Below are 14,983 nucleotides of genomic sequence, written 5' to 3'. Positions count from 1 at the left end.
GGAGTCAGGAACAGGGAGAGGTGAGAGGGAAGTGGGTGTTTAATAGGGAAAAATGGGAACTTTTCAAATATATATGTGAGCAAGAAATGGATAAAATAGACTTTGTACACAGTAAAATTGGCTGAGTAAAATGTACTCAAATTGAATACAATTTTACTCTAAAAAATACAACATTTGGTCCCAGTCCAAATAGAGTAAAATTTACTCTTATGACAGAGTTAAACTTTCAGAGTTAAATTTACTCTATTTAGTGCAAGAATTTTACTCTACCTGATGATAATTCACTCCATTTAGCATTTTTTTTAAACAACTCTACCCTAGTTTTACTCTATTTAGTGCAAGAATTTTACTCTACCTGATAATTCACTCCATTTAGCATAAAATAAAAACAACTCTACCCTAGTTTTACTCTGTATAGAGTAGAAATCAAAATTATAAATGGTACATCATTTTACTCCAAATAGAATATATTATGAAGTGAATGTTACTCAAAAGAGTTTAACTTTATTATGAATAGAACAGAATTTTACTCACTATATAACTTTTTACACTCAGTCATTATACACGGCAAAGTTTTTAAAAAGGTGAAAAAAATAGATCAGAACCCAATACCTTAAGTGACACCTTTACTTTATTAAGTGTTCACAGGAAACAGTATGGCACAATATAAAAACTGGAGTCATTATGACTGCAAGACACCTGTAAATCGAATGCTTTGTGACAGAAAAGATCGTTGACAAACACAATATGAGGTCCGTCTGTTGTGTACAAAACTTGAAATGCATTAAAATGCTCGATGAGACACACCGTTTGTAGTGCAAAAGTAACAAAAAACAATGTCTCATCCTTCACAACAGCATGGTGGATCTTATGAAAAACTGGCATGTCACAATGAATTTTAACACATACAACTAAATTAGTATTTGTCTGAGAGCTCTTACAAATGAAAAACAACATTTCAGAATACCTTAATTCTGTAATGGAGCCCTCACAGAAAAAAAAAATCAGAAAAATCTACTCAACGCAGCATCTGAGCCCTCAACTCTGCAACTCTAGGATTCACCTTGGTTGTATCAATATCGATTTCATAAATGGTTGACTGAAGGAAGTTGTACACATTGACGAGATCGTGGTTGTACTAAGTGCCAAAGACAAAGTGAGCTTTGAAAAGCTCATCAAATCAAGCAAGAGAGCCAGATGACTTACAAGATCTTGCATGTTTGTCAATGAAGTACTTGTGAATCACATTCCTCTGAGTTCCCACAGCAAGCAGGTATGGTTGAAGGCTGCCTGCGATTCCATCGAGATGCCCCTGGATGCTGGTCCCTGTCTGTGACAGAAGAAAAAGTTTGAGAAAACAGCTTTTTTTTAAACACCAAGAAAACGACAAAAAGATATGTGGTGTGATATAGCTCGTGATGTTTCCTGTATGGCAGCCTTACCTTGATGAACTTCACAAGATTCTCACTGGCTTGTCTGGCGGAGAGCTTTCCTGGTCTCTTTCGGCCTTGAGGTGACGGCGGCAGCAGGTGCACAAGGATCAAAATGGACGACATGTCACTGTCCCATCCTGAAAGAATAAAGTAATAATTAAAAACAAACACTTCCAGGATTATTTTAATACAAAAATCTAAACACTACTTTATGTACCAAAAAAAAGTCAGCGCAAATAGTGTTGCACTGCTAATGCTCCCATTTACAATAAATAGGCTTCATGCACAGCTCCACTACTTCCTGAACGTAAGCCAGCTCCTTTATTTCCTGTCTTACATTGTTGGACCAACTGATTAATCCAGCTGCATCAAGTGCTTTTTTCCTAAAAACATTCAATCTTATCACAACCAAAACAGAACAATAACAATATAATCCATTTATTTCGCCTCACCACTTTCGACTTCTGTTGTGGATTCAGCAGTCTGGACGAGGTACTGCAGATCATCTGACTGTGAGACCACGGCTTTGTTCAAGGACTTTGTGCTTGTAAATTGTGGGCCACTTCTCCAGGAACTTTGCAGAGATGGCATCATCAATCAAAGTAAAATCTTGCTCAATCTGCAGAATAGATGAAATCATGTTGTTAATGATGTTTCTTAAATACAAGTCAACAAGTTAAAATACAAGTTACAATGAAGTAAGTTGAACATACTAATCCTTGTATGTCCAGGAATCTTGGGAAGGCCAGAAAGACATCAGAGGACTTCACTGGATCATGAATGATCTTTTGACGATAGTTGAAGGTCTGCTTCATCTTCGTCATAACAATTCCTTTATCAGCTGTATGCTTCATCAGTGCAATGGCCTCAGAACACAAGCTGTCAGTTATTGGGGATTGTCCTCCCTCAAGTCTCTTTCAGCTGATGGGCCCCCTGTAACAGTGGATATGGATATGACAGTGTCCTAGGATTTAATAAACAACACTTGGGAACTCTGCCATGATTCTCATGTATGCAGTTTGGTTACAGGTAACAACAACACATACCCATTTGTGTTCTTGAGTCTCATGGCCTTCTTTTGTCCATCAGAAGCTTCCTTTTGGACAAACTTCAATCTCCAAGCCAGATACCCACTCCCATCTTCTGCATTGTAAAAATGTTCCTAAAAAGGTATTATTCAGAGTGAAATGAATTGTTATTTTGAACAAGTTTGAATAAGCAGGATAAAATATTTTAACACTTAAATCTAAAAAATGCAACAGCTGAGCTGAACTTGCTCAAGACTTGACTGCTAAACTCAAAAGGGTTTTAAATTATCAGTTAAGGAAAAACGGCAGAGATGGTGGACGTGCATGAATGTTAACATCTTTAGTTTTTCTCAAACCATAGCCAAGCAGTTAATATATACATTTTTTTTTAAATCTAGCTGTACATCATGCTCGAAAACTGTTGAGTTTAGAAGTGAAGACTAAATAGGTAGGACTAATTGTTTTCTGTACTTACATAACCAAACTTGCTCCTTGGATCAGCCAGGTATGGGAACAAGTTGATGATCCCCTTTGCGTGGTCCTCTTTGACACGCCTTGAAGGACTTGTCCTACACATACACACAAACTATGAGCACTGTTGAAAATATTGGAGTGTAAATGACACCGTCAGCAAACTTGGTGCATACAAAACATTAGTTGTGAATTAAATAATATTTCAGCATACCCATGTTCACTTGTTATTTGTGCAACCAATATCTTGACCATGTCGCTCCGCCTGCCTGTTAAGACTTTTGTCCGAGCATACTCATTGATGATCCTCTCTCCAGGTTTGTTCTTTAGAACATCTTCAATCATCTAGGTGACATTAAAAAAAAAATTACACTACTATAAAATCAGATCAATGTAAACACATAAATCTCCTCATCTACAAGCACACAAGACTTCTATGTAGAGCTGCAACAATTAATCAAACAAAAAATAATCAACTATTTTGATAATCGAATAATTGGTTTGAGTAGGTTTTTTTGAAAGAAAATAAGCTTTTAAGAAGATTTCAGCTTCTTAAATGTTAATATTTCTGGTTTCTTTGTTCCTTTATGACAATGGACTCAATATCCCTTTAGTTTGTGGACAAGACATTTGAGGACGTCATCTTGCGGCTTGGGAAACTGACATTTTATTGACCAAACAACAAATCGATTAATTGTTTAAAATGTAAACTTTTGAAGGCGTAGTGCAATCAGCATTGCTTACTTTGGCAAGAGAGGTTTTCAGCTCTCCGTCTTGTGGCAGGACTGCACTGCAATATTACAGTGTCATCAGAGTCCCCATCAATATCCCCACTGGAGCTGGTAAAGGAGCTGCTTGCAGGGGAACTCAGGCAATCTGTCAAACCATGTAAACATTCAGCTGGTGTGATTAACACTAACACCATACAATTGCCAAAAGTATTAAAGTAACTACCAAAAAAATATCACACAAACAAAGATTATTGGAACTATAATAAACTAACAATCCGGCAGATTTATCTGCTCGTCTTAAATAGAACATGTTAGGCTCGCCAAGACTCAAAGAATGAATGACACTGGTGTGCTCAGTGGCTACGTGGTTAAGTCCATGTTGGCAATGCCCAATGCAGTGATCATGATCAATTCCTGACTACTGATCATCATTCCCCCAATCTCTCTCCCTTTCACTATCCACTCTACCCTGCTCATTAAAAAAGAAAAATTAATGACACTAAGAAACTTACCATCTGAATTTGGACCTTCTCGAGCACACCTAGGTTTTGTTTTTTCACGAGGAAATCAAAGACTTCTTCATCAACCTCAGTCTGTGTCATCAAAGACTCTTAAGTCCAAGGTTGGGATGCTGAACTTCTTGGAAGCTGTGAACATTAAAAAAATAAAAATTTAATATGAACTCCAGAACAAGGGAAATTTAATAAAATAAGCAATATAAACCTCAACAGTTAAGGTATATCTTCTCCTTAGTAATAGTTCATTAAAATCTGCACCATGCCCCCCAAACCGACCGCTTCAGTTTGTTTAGTGTGTTAGACTGAAATTCATTAGGTTTTCCACTCACCACTTTCCAAAAACGATGCATAGGTAACTTGGCCCTCAAAATAGAGGTATTTTTGTTGATCTCTGTACTTCACTCCAACAGCATTCATCCTACATGACATGAAAAGGTTATTTTATTAGATTTTGCACATCTATTTACAAAGTCATTCATTAACATTTATAATCCATTGTCCACCTTGACTTATTCCATTTGTATTGTACACATGTTATCTATGCTGCTCTGATTAAGTAAATCGGGTGAACAAAATAATGGCCAACTCTATAGCAGCAACAAGTTACGTAAATGACATGTCTATAAGGTTTGTATGATGCTAGTCCAACACACTGGCCATGAGGGAATGTCAGTAGAAGTATATACCTGCCAACCAAACTGCAAATCAAAATAGAAGTAAAACACACAAGCTTGCTCATCGAACAGCAGAGCGAAAACGGTCAATGTACAGGACTCAATTCAGAGTAAAACATGTGTTTGTTAACCAAATAGCAGGTCTAACAAAACAGACATTACTAACCGGGAAGCAGGTGAATTAAAACACCAAATGCTTACTAACCGGACAGCAGGTTAAACAAAAACCACACAGGCTTGCCAACCACATGCTTGCTAGCCCAATAGCAGTTGAAACACACAATAGCTTGCTAACCTCGTGCTTGCTAGCCCAATAGTAGTTGAAACACACACAAGATGTCACGTCAATGTACACCATTAAATTTAGAGTAAAACACATGTGCTTACTAACCGAACAACGTGAGAAAATGACCCTAACACACAAATTCGCCAGCTATCATGTAACTCACCGGCTTTACTTTTCAAATAAGCCAACAAAAAATGCTGATGACATTTTATCCTATTAAATTCGATATGTAGTACTTTGCAGACTTACCTGGCTCACCGCCGTCTCACTGCCACTCACCTCACCTTGCACTGCGGGACTAGAAAATGGCGGCAGAAACGAAACTTAACAAACATTAGTGGGCGTGTTCTTAATATTACTCCAATAAGGTTTACTCTGTTTTTTTACTCCCATTCTTGTGGTCATCGGAAATAATTATAATCCGAAATGAATAAAAATGACTCTTTCAGAGGAAAATAATGTTAACTCTGGAAAAATTACTCTCCCCTTTTTCCTGTGTAGCAGAACCAAAGCAACAACATTGGGCCACAGCAAAACACATTCTGCGGTACTTAAAGGGCGATAGATCAAGAACTACACGATCAGAAATGTGAGGAAAGCTTACGACAGCTGGAGGGATATAGTGATGCTGATTGGGCAGCCGATAAGGATGATCGGAGGAGCACAAGTGGATACTGTTTCAGCTGAACTGAGAATGGTCCAGTTATATCGTGGAAGAGGAGGAAACAGCCAACAGTGGCATTATCCACCTGCGAAGCAGAGTACATGGCACTCAGGAGAGTATGTACCTTGTACAACTACTGAAGGGAATAGATAGTGGTAACCAGCATGTACCAGTCAAGATCTATGAGGACAACCAGGGGGCGAGAGCTTTATCTAAGAACCCAGTACACTCAAAAAAATAATTATCCAAAAACCTTGACTTTAAGTATTTCAATTACATGTAAATTTTCCATGTAATTTCATTACATAAGTTCAATGTAAAGCATATAATTAAACATTATGCTTTTCTATCCCATTGAGTCAGTCTGAATAAATTGAATAATCCTTATGAGATTTGATTAAATTAAATTGATGCAAATTCATACATAAACCTTATGTATTATTACATATAAAGTTAAGGGACATTTTACATAAACCTAATTTGTTTAATCAAGTATTATATATTTGAAACAAATCACTAATGATACAAGGACAATTCAGAAGGCTTTATTGACGAATACCAAAAAAGTGTTAAACAGGTATACAAACAGTCACAATATGACACCAACAACTTAAAATTAGAGTTGTGATTATGATCATTATGATGAATAGTAATACAAAATGGATTAATTATTAATAAAACTGATACCAGTATTGGTAAACCTGGGTAATGGAACAATTAGAACACAACATTTTAGTCATGAAGTGTTAAACAGGTATACAATATATCCAGTCTAGCCATGCATTATGACATCAACAACTTAAAAATTAGAGTTGTGATTATGATGAATAATAAAATACAAAATGGATTAATCATTAATAAAATGGATACCAGTATTGATAAACCTGGGTAATACAACAATTAGAACACATAACAGCTTTTCCAGTGAACCTGACAACAGTACCACAAACTAGTAAGTCACTAGCTTCTTTACAGTCTTACCAGGTCAATATATCAATGTCCAACATGCCAAAATGTGGCTAGCTCAACTCTCCAGTGCTGACCATGTGAGCTCATTGAAGCATCTTGATTTTAAGTGTTTGGACCTTTGGGGACAACTTCTTTCCATCCAAGTTCATCAACACTTTCTGGATGAACTCAAAAGTGAATTTGAGTTCTCGGGGATAGCTCAGGTTGAGAGTGTAAATTAGGCCAAAGAGCATGGCACGTCCAAAGGCAACGCCTCTCAGATTGCATAGCAGCTCCACTCCAACGTCCTTTGGCTCGTCCTCTTCATCAGCACCTTCTCTGATCATCCTGTAAAGGCCCATGGTGGTCTGCGCGATCTCTCGCTCAGCTTCCTCACTGTTGACGTTCTGATGGTGAAAAACAAAGTGACCATTTTGAAAGAAAACATTGCAAGTTTAACACTGAAAGCTCACTGTAAAACTCACCAAGTACTCCTTGATGAGAGTGTTGCTGTCCTCATTGAGGAGACACACAGAGGACACTCCTCTTGAGGTCAATGTCCTCCACTCTGCAAAGAAGGCACAATACAATTTTGAGTATCCACTTTAAGATATTTTTCAGGACATTGCTCATAACCCTTTTATTCTCACCCAAGGGATTACTATGACACTTGAAAGAAGGCATTTGTCCTTATGACATGTTCTGGCAAATTAAAAAGTATCCTACACTTGCCTTTGTCAGCGTCACAGCGCTAAATCCAACTTGTATTTCATTAGTAATAAGCTATGACAAAATGATTAAAATAATATTCTGTTTGTTTATAACCAGACTAACAAAGCCACTAGTGTCAGACTGGACTGTGCGCAATGTACTCCTGAGCCAAGGTCGATGTTGCTTGAATACTGTTTTCCGTCGTCGAGTGAAATGTGAGTTTTTCCCCTCGTAAGACTATGAAAAAAAATGCAATTATGGATATCTAAAATTAAAAAGCCCATAACACATGAATGGCAAAGCGAGGTAATTCTTCCTAGGAAGAATGTCAGTGGATATCTGAAACGTTCTTTTTGACCAGAAAATAATTAACTTACGGACATCTGCAATATATATCCAGTTTAGCTATTAAATGTTAAAACAGAGAGAAGTCAGCAGTAAAGTTATAGCAGTGAACATAACAGTGTAGTGTGTAGTTTATTTGCCAGTAAATAAATGATACTACTCCTCAAGACCCAAGCCTTGAGAAAGAGAAGACATATTGCCCACTTGTCTGATGTGTATGACCTATTAGAAGTCAAAAGTCCTTGAGACTTTACACTTATCCTGGGCAAAACATGTTTCCAACTAGGAATTTACAATCTAGAATATTTCCACTCTTAGGTCAAGGTTTCTTAAACCCCACTCCAGAGCAATTGTACAGACTGCATAAATACAATTCTAGGTTTTCAAGGATGCGGGAACTCTGTTAAAACCAGTGTTAAAATGGATTTTATCACAAGATTTGACTTTGCTTAACAACGTAACCAGTCAATGCACTTGCCTTAGCTGTTGGAGCCATGAGGAGTCAGATCTTCCTTCCAGCAGCTCCTCCTCTGTTGCTGACGACCTTAGTTATGTTGGCTGTGTATTTGACATCCTCCACCTAAAAGAGCAAAAAAGAAAACACTGTCAAGATAAAGCCAACATTTATGCAGAAAACTATGGCTTATTAAGATGTAACTTATCAATATCATCATATGTTACATTACTCACCTAAAATGAGAGGTTGCCACAGGATGAAAGATGCTTTGTGGATTTGGCTTTAATGGTGTACCTGAAAGTAATGGAAAATATTCGAAGGTAAGTTTTCAACCAGGATGAGAATAAGCCAACTGCAGAGGTGTGTGTGTGTGTGTGTGAGAGAGAGAGAGTGAGAGAGCTCTCAACTGCATTGTTCTTCCTTTTTTTATATCGCATTGCATATTTGTCTTTTGTTATAAAATCATATTCCTTGCATGTGAACACCCTAACATTAATTGTCAATGAACAGGATTCTGATCTTAAGTTAATATTGTATTTATATATTTAAGCCACCGCAGTTTGAACGTAGTTCAGCTTGTTGCCCGCAGTGTAAAGAGGAAGCGAGTGACGCATTTTAGCTCGTGCCGAGCGCGAGCAGCCGGTGCCAGCAGTTTAGACATAGCTTTCGGTAGCCTGTGTTAGCAAATGACGCAGCCTAACCGGCTGTAGCCTGACCAGGAGCAGCAGCACGGCGCTCCGCCTCTGGGCTTCAGGAAGACGAGGCCTATACGGACGCGAGTCTCGACCTGTACTACAACCAGTGCCGTTACCTTTCACGCGGTCAAGCGAGTCAGCATGTAAAACTGCGTTGCTAGCTAGTGCTAAGCCAGATAGCAAGTGCTAGTGAACACGTGGGACTAGCCAGATAGTGGAAGTTAAGCTAACTGTTGACACACGCAGCCCGAGCTGCAGCAGCTTGGCAAGCAGAATATTCTCCACCGCTTTGGAAGCTAGCTTAACTGTTAAAAAGCAGAAGGTTCTCCACCGAAGTCAGACCTATTTCCCAATCAGTGAAACTATGCTAATGTTGAAGCTGCTAGCTCGTGCTAAATTACATAGCAAGCCTTTTTGCTAACCTAAATTCACCAACCTTCGTAAAAATAATACTTATAAAATAACATTACACTTAAGATGGAAAAGGATTGGACTTAACTAATAACTTTGTCACGCTCGGTCTCTCTGTCGGTCAGAATGACAAGTCCACTCAAGAGGTCACGTGGTGAAGTGTTTCCTGCACGCACAGATGCTCCTTCTGTGATCCAATCAAGTAAAGTTTACTTGATTTGTTTATGTTCAGGTTATACGAAGCATATTTACATTGTGTTTAAGTGGTTTTAATGAATACACTTTAGATTTTATATATTTCAGTTACGTTTTACTTAAAAATATTGTTTAATGTTTATGAGGGCCAAGAATCAGTTTGTCCAATGCATTGGCTGGAGTAGGTACATGGGAAGTTGTGACAGATACAACAGTCGGCAGTGATCACAGTATCATGTTTGATCGGAGAAAAAGTGGAAGTTAGACCAGGAAGTGGAATCCCAAGATGGATCTTTCAAAAGGCAAAATGGGAGGAGTTTCAAACCTTAAGTGAGGGAACAATGACAAAGATTGACATGTCTGGAGACATAGACGACATAAACAAGCAGGTAACTTCAGCAATTATTATGGCAGCCAATGGAGCTCTACCCAGGAGTAAGAATCAGAGAAGTAAGACACTTGTTCCTTGGTGGACAGAGGACTGTGGCAAGGCAGTTAGAAGCAGGAACAAAGCATTTAGACTCGTCAGAAGAACCCACAACATGCAGCATTTGATCCAATACAAAAAAGCACAAGCAGTGGTGAGAAGAACAATACGACAAGCTAAGAGAGGGAGTTGGAGGCTTTTTTGCAGTAAAATAGGAAGAACTACTCCTGTGGGAGAGGTATGGGGAATGATAAAGAGGATGGGAGGAGATAGAAGGGAATGGGAATACCCAGTGTTGACTTCTGGCGAGGAAACGGCGGTCTCCAATAGGGAAAAAGCAGAGATAATGGCAAAAGCATTTGTGAAGATTCATGGTTCAGATAAGTTGTCGGAAGAAGAAAGAAGGAGAAGGGAGAGTAGAATTAACCAGCATCCAGGTGTGCTAGGAGGGAAAGAACACATGATAACATTGATGAACCTTTTACTCTGGCAGAGATGGTGAGAGCCATAAATGGATCAAAGCCAACATCGCCAGGGGACGATCAGGTATGCTACGTCATGCTAAAGCATTTGGGAAAGGGAGCACTTTTTAAGCTGCTGTGCCTTTATAACAGAGTATGGGAGGAAGGAAAGTTACCGAGCGTATGGAAGTAGGCAGTAGTGATCCCAATTAGAAGACATGGCAAAGATCCATCTGAACCCACCAGCTACAGACCAATATCACTAACATCTAATATGTGTAAGGTAATGGAAAGGATGATAACGGAAAGATTTTCATATACGCTTGAGAAGAGAGGAATGCTGGCAAGTTTTCAGAGTGGCTTTAGGAAGGGTAGAAACACCATGGACTCAGTGATCAGGCTAGAGACTGATGTTAGAAAGGCCCAGGCTAATAAAGAGGCAGTCGTTGCAGTGTTTTTTGACATTGAAAAAGCCGTTGACATGATGTGGAAGGAAGGTTTGCTCATCAAGATGCACAACATGGGAATTGGTGGGAGAGTCTATAACTGGGTAAAGGATTTTCTGTTTGGAAGGAAAATTCAAGTACGGATAGGGTCAGACGTGTCAAGTCAGTACTTAGTCGATAATGGCATATTCTAGATCTCGACCAGCACACTTAGGAAATATAATCCAATTCTTGACCAGAGGAGACAGAGATACAAAAGTATTTATAAGTACTATTTTTAGCGATTCTACAGTGAACAAAAATGAAAAGCGCTCACGAAAGGTGAGGATCAAAACTTTTCAAGGAAAGCACAACATAACTTGACCTGATCATGGCAAAAGATCATGACCAGACGAGACAGAAGACACTTGCTGGAGACAGGGGAATTTAAGCACATGGTAACAAGATTAACAGGTGGGACCAATCAGGGGCGTGGCTGACACTGATGAGCATAGGAGACAGGTGTGATGACAGGTGAAAACAATCAGGAAGCCTGGAATGAGAGAAAGCGAACATAAACGACATGAACCTCTCTAGCATATCTGTCCAGTGCACAACAGTACCCCCTCTGAGGGGCCAACTCTGATGGCCCAGGCTGATTCTAAAAGTACGTGGATAAGAGTCTTGTCTCACGATTAGCAATGAAACAGCTATCCAAAGCTTCTAGCCTCAGGACCGTAACCCTTCCAGTCTACCAGGGTGCTTGCCCCTCCCCTATTCACGGACCTCCAGTAGCTTACGGACCTTGTAAGCGTCACCCCCTTGAAAGAACTGGGGCGATGGAGGGGACTTGGAGGGGGGAACAAGTGTGCTCTCACACACATCGGCAGGATTTTAATAACGTGGAAACGTTGGGATGCACTCTCAAGGTCCTGGGAGTTGCAAGCGATACCGACGCCTTGTGGGTTGATGACTCCTGGACACTGGAAACGGACCCACAAATCTCGGAGCCAGTTTCTCTTTGAGGCGACATGGAGTAGTAAGTCTTTGGTAGAGAGCCAAACCTTTGGCCTGGACTGTAGGAGGGCGACCCTCGATGAACGTCTGTATAAATGCCTTCATCCGAGCTGAACTTCGGAGAAGAGACTGGCCGAAAGCACCAGCTCCAAACTCCAAGCGACAACGCTCTGATCATGGCATGTGCCGATGGAACCATCACCTCTTCCTCGTTGTTAGGGAAAAGTGAGGCTGGAAACCATTGACACAATGGAATGGAGAGAGAGACCTGTGGCGCGTGAAGGGTATTGTGGGCAACCTGCGACCATGTGAGGTGGTCACATCCAGGTGTGGTCTGGTTCCGGGGAGGCACGGTGGACAACGTGAGCGTGGTCTCTAGTTCTTGGACTTCAGACGCCCGATCAAGGTCCATTTGACTGAGGGTGATATCCTGATGACAGGCTGACGGTGGCACTTGTGAGTCCGACAAAACTCTTTCCAGAAGGTTGAAATGAATTGTGGACCCTGTCGGAAACAATGCTCGCTAGGGAATCGCATGATCCTGGGTAATAATGATATCATCATGACCTCTGCGGTGACTTTGGCAGAAGGGAAGCTTAGTCAATGGGATGAATGTGAGCTATCTTTGGAAAATCGATCAACCACTGTTAGAACCCGTAAGTCTTGCCTCTGGATGAGGGAAATCCTGTCACAAAATCCATCGAAATGTGTGACCAAGGACGATGGGGAATCGGCGGCGGCTGGAGCAAGCCCATCTTAACTTGAGATGAGGTCTTGACACATCGCACACACCGGACAAGCACGCTACATACTAAGCCATTTTTTTTTTCATGGATAGCCACCAGAAACGTTGTTGAATCCTGAACATTGTTCTTGCATACTCTCCGGATGGCACGTAGCTACTAGATAGAGTGAGCCCAGTGGATGACCTTGGAGTGAAGAGCCTCAGGAACAAACAGCAGATTGTTGGGACACTCGCTAGGCGCTGGATTCCATGACATTTGCCTCTTTAATGTCTGACTCCACTTGCATGGTGAAAAGGCTCCGATCACCCGGGTTAAGTGGAAGGATGGTCTTATGGGCTCCCCACCGGCAAGTGGTTCGGGATCGTAAATTTGCAGACAAAACATCGGGTTTTTGATTCTGAGACCCGGGACGAAAAGAGTGTGAAGTTGAATCTACTAAAAGAAAAGTAGTCCACACCTGGCCTGACTGGGAGTTGGAGACGCTTAGCCTTTACTTATATCGGGATTCTTGTGATCTGTCCAGACTAAAAACGTTGCTCTGGCACCCTCTAGCCAGTGTCTCCATTCCCAGGGCAGCTTTTACAGCTAACAATTCATGTTTCCGTCAAACATAATTCAAAACGGCTTGCCGTTGTCTAACTTCGCGACAGGTAAGCACATGGATGCATCTTGGTTTGTCTTTCTGCAGAACGTTGAGACAGTACTCCTCCAATTCCCTCATTGGAAGCATCCACCTCGACCATAAACTGGGCGCTGGGATCTGGAATGGTGAGTATGTGGGAGCTGAGGGTGAATCTATCTCTGAGAAGTTTGAAAGCTTGAGATCCGCCTGGGGGTCCACTTGAAGGGAACCTAGGGAGAAGTCAGAACATGCAGAGGAGCAGCAACAGAACTGAAATCTTTAATAAACTTCCTATAGAAGTTAGCAAATCCTAGGTCTGCTGAACCTTTTTCCTGGAGTGGGCCACTGGGATACTGCACTGATTTCATGTGAGGATCCATTTGGATATGATTAGGTGAGACTATGGCGTATCCTAAGAAAGACACCCTCTTCTATTGGAACTCGTACTTCTCGGACATATAGCTGATTATCCAGTAGTTTCTGCAAAACTTAATATGGACATGGTTAACATGAGATTCTAGCGTCTGGGAGAGAAAATCAGTATACATCATCCAGATACACAAACACTGAAATATTCAAGAATTCCTCATAAACCCTCGCATTCACAAAAGCTTGAAAAACAGCCGGTGTATTGCACAGATCCAAAAGGCATTACCAAGTACTCACATATAGTGACCTTATTCTGAGTGTTGAATCCAGTCTTCCACCATCATCCCTGTTTTATTCTAAACCATGATATGTACTTCTCTAAATCCAACTTGGTGAATATCTGGCCAGCTTCGTTGAAGCAAAGTTCAAAAAAGCAGATGACATGAGTGAGCAGAAGATAGCGGTTCTTCACCCCGTAACAAGTCATTCTTAGTGGATCTGTAGTCTGGCGCAAAGGTCTCAGAGACCCGTCTTTCTTTTCCCACAAAGAATCGCGGTCCGGCTGGAGACGATGAAGGACGGATAATCCACTGATTTGAGTGAAGAGGAGATGTATTCATCCATTGCTGTTCTCTCAGGTCTCGTAATCGAGTAAAGTCTCCCCTTGGGAATGGGGCCCCCAGGTAAGAGAATCAATGGGACAGTCAAAATCCTCGGTGAGGAGAGTAGCTTACAAGGTTTTAGACTTGTTAACAACGCCTTTTAAATCATGGTAACAGGAAGGTACTCTGTGTAGATCCGGATAGTCAGGGTGATCTATAATGATCCTACTAGAGTCTGTTGGTGCATTAACAGAGTTCTGCGAAGTTTACACCTGCCCTTACAATCCTCTCCCCATTCCCCAACTTTTCCCTGAAGGCCAGTCTGTCTGGAGATTGTGGATCTTCAGCCAAGGAAACCCCAAAAATAATCGGGTGCTGAGTCGACTCCGCAGTCATCATGAAATGGTATGCCTCGGTATGGTCCTATTTATAGTAATCCGTATGGGCTCAGTGCAATGGGTAACTGTGAACAACAAGCCGCCGTCTAATGCACTAGCACTAACAAGGATGAGATAAGCGGGACAGTTTTTTATTTTTAGCTGTTTGACTAGGCCCCAGTCTATAAAGGCTTTCGCCAGCCCTGAGTCTATTAACACACCCACAGACTGGTCAGCCGGTCTGATTTTGTTAATTACAAAATGTCTACCCTGAGTAACAGGTCGAGGAGGGAAGTTCATGCGGGAAACTTTGCTCTCACCAGCGCCTCCTTTTGACTGGTGAGTACGCCCATCTTTCCGGCATGAAGCG

At 40.8% G+C, this 14,983-nt stretch overlaps 2 long non-coding RNA genes across 2 annotated transcripts; both read right to left on the bottom strand.

Moving 5' to 3' along the window:
* Window positions 1-613: 613 nt before the first annotated feature.
* Window positions 614-3,202, bottom strand: LOC130191080 (uncharacterized). Its single transcript, XR_008831100.1, has 7 exons — window positions 3,147-3,202; window positions 2,937-3,030; window positions 2,480-2,595; window positions 2,147-2,366; window positions 1,886-2,052; window positions 1,443-1,570; window positions 614-1,330 (listed from the first exon to the last, which is right to left on the bottom strand). It is a non-coding gene; the product is annotated as an uncharacterized LOC130191080 (long non-coding RNA).
* Window positions 3,203-3,685: 483 nt separating this feature from the next.
* On the bottom strand, window positions 3,686-5,626 carry LOC130191082 (uncharacterized). The gene is made up of 4 exons (XR_008831104.1): window positions 5,151-5,626; window positions 4,511-4,599; window positions 4,176-4,310; window positions 3,686-3,808 (listed from the first exon to the last, which is right to left on the bottom strand). It is a non-coding gene; the product is annotated as an uncharacterized LOC130191082 (long non-coding RNA).
* Window positions 5,627-14,983: the final 9,357 nt, after the last annotated feature.

The sequence above is a fragment of the Pseudoliparis swirei genome, unplaced genomic scaffold (assembly GCF_029220125.1).
Source record: "Pseudoliparis swirei isolate HS2019 ecotype Mariana Trench unplaced genomic scaffold, NWPU_hadal_v1 hadal_26, whole genome shotgun sequence".
NCBI classification, from domain to species: domain Eukaryota; kingdom Metazoa; phylum Chordata; class Actinopteri; order Perciformes; family Liparidae; genus Pseudoliparis; species Pseudoliparis swirei.
This window is presented reverse-complemented; position numbering and strand designations above follow the sequence as displayed.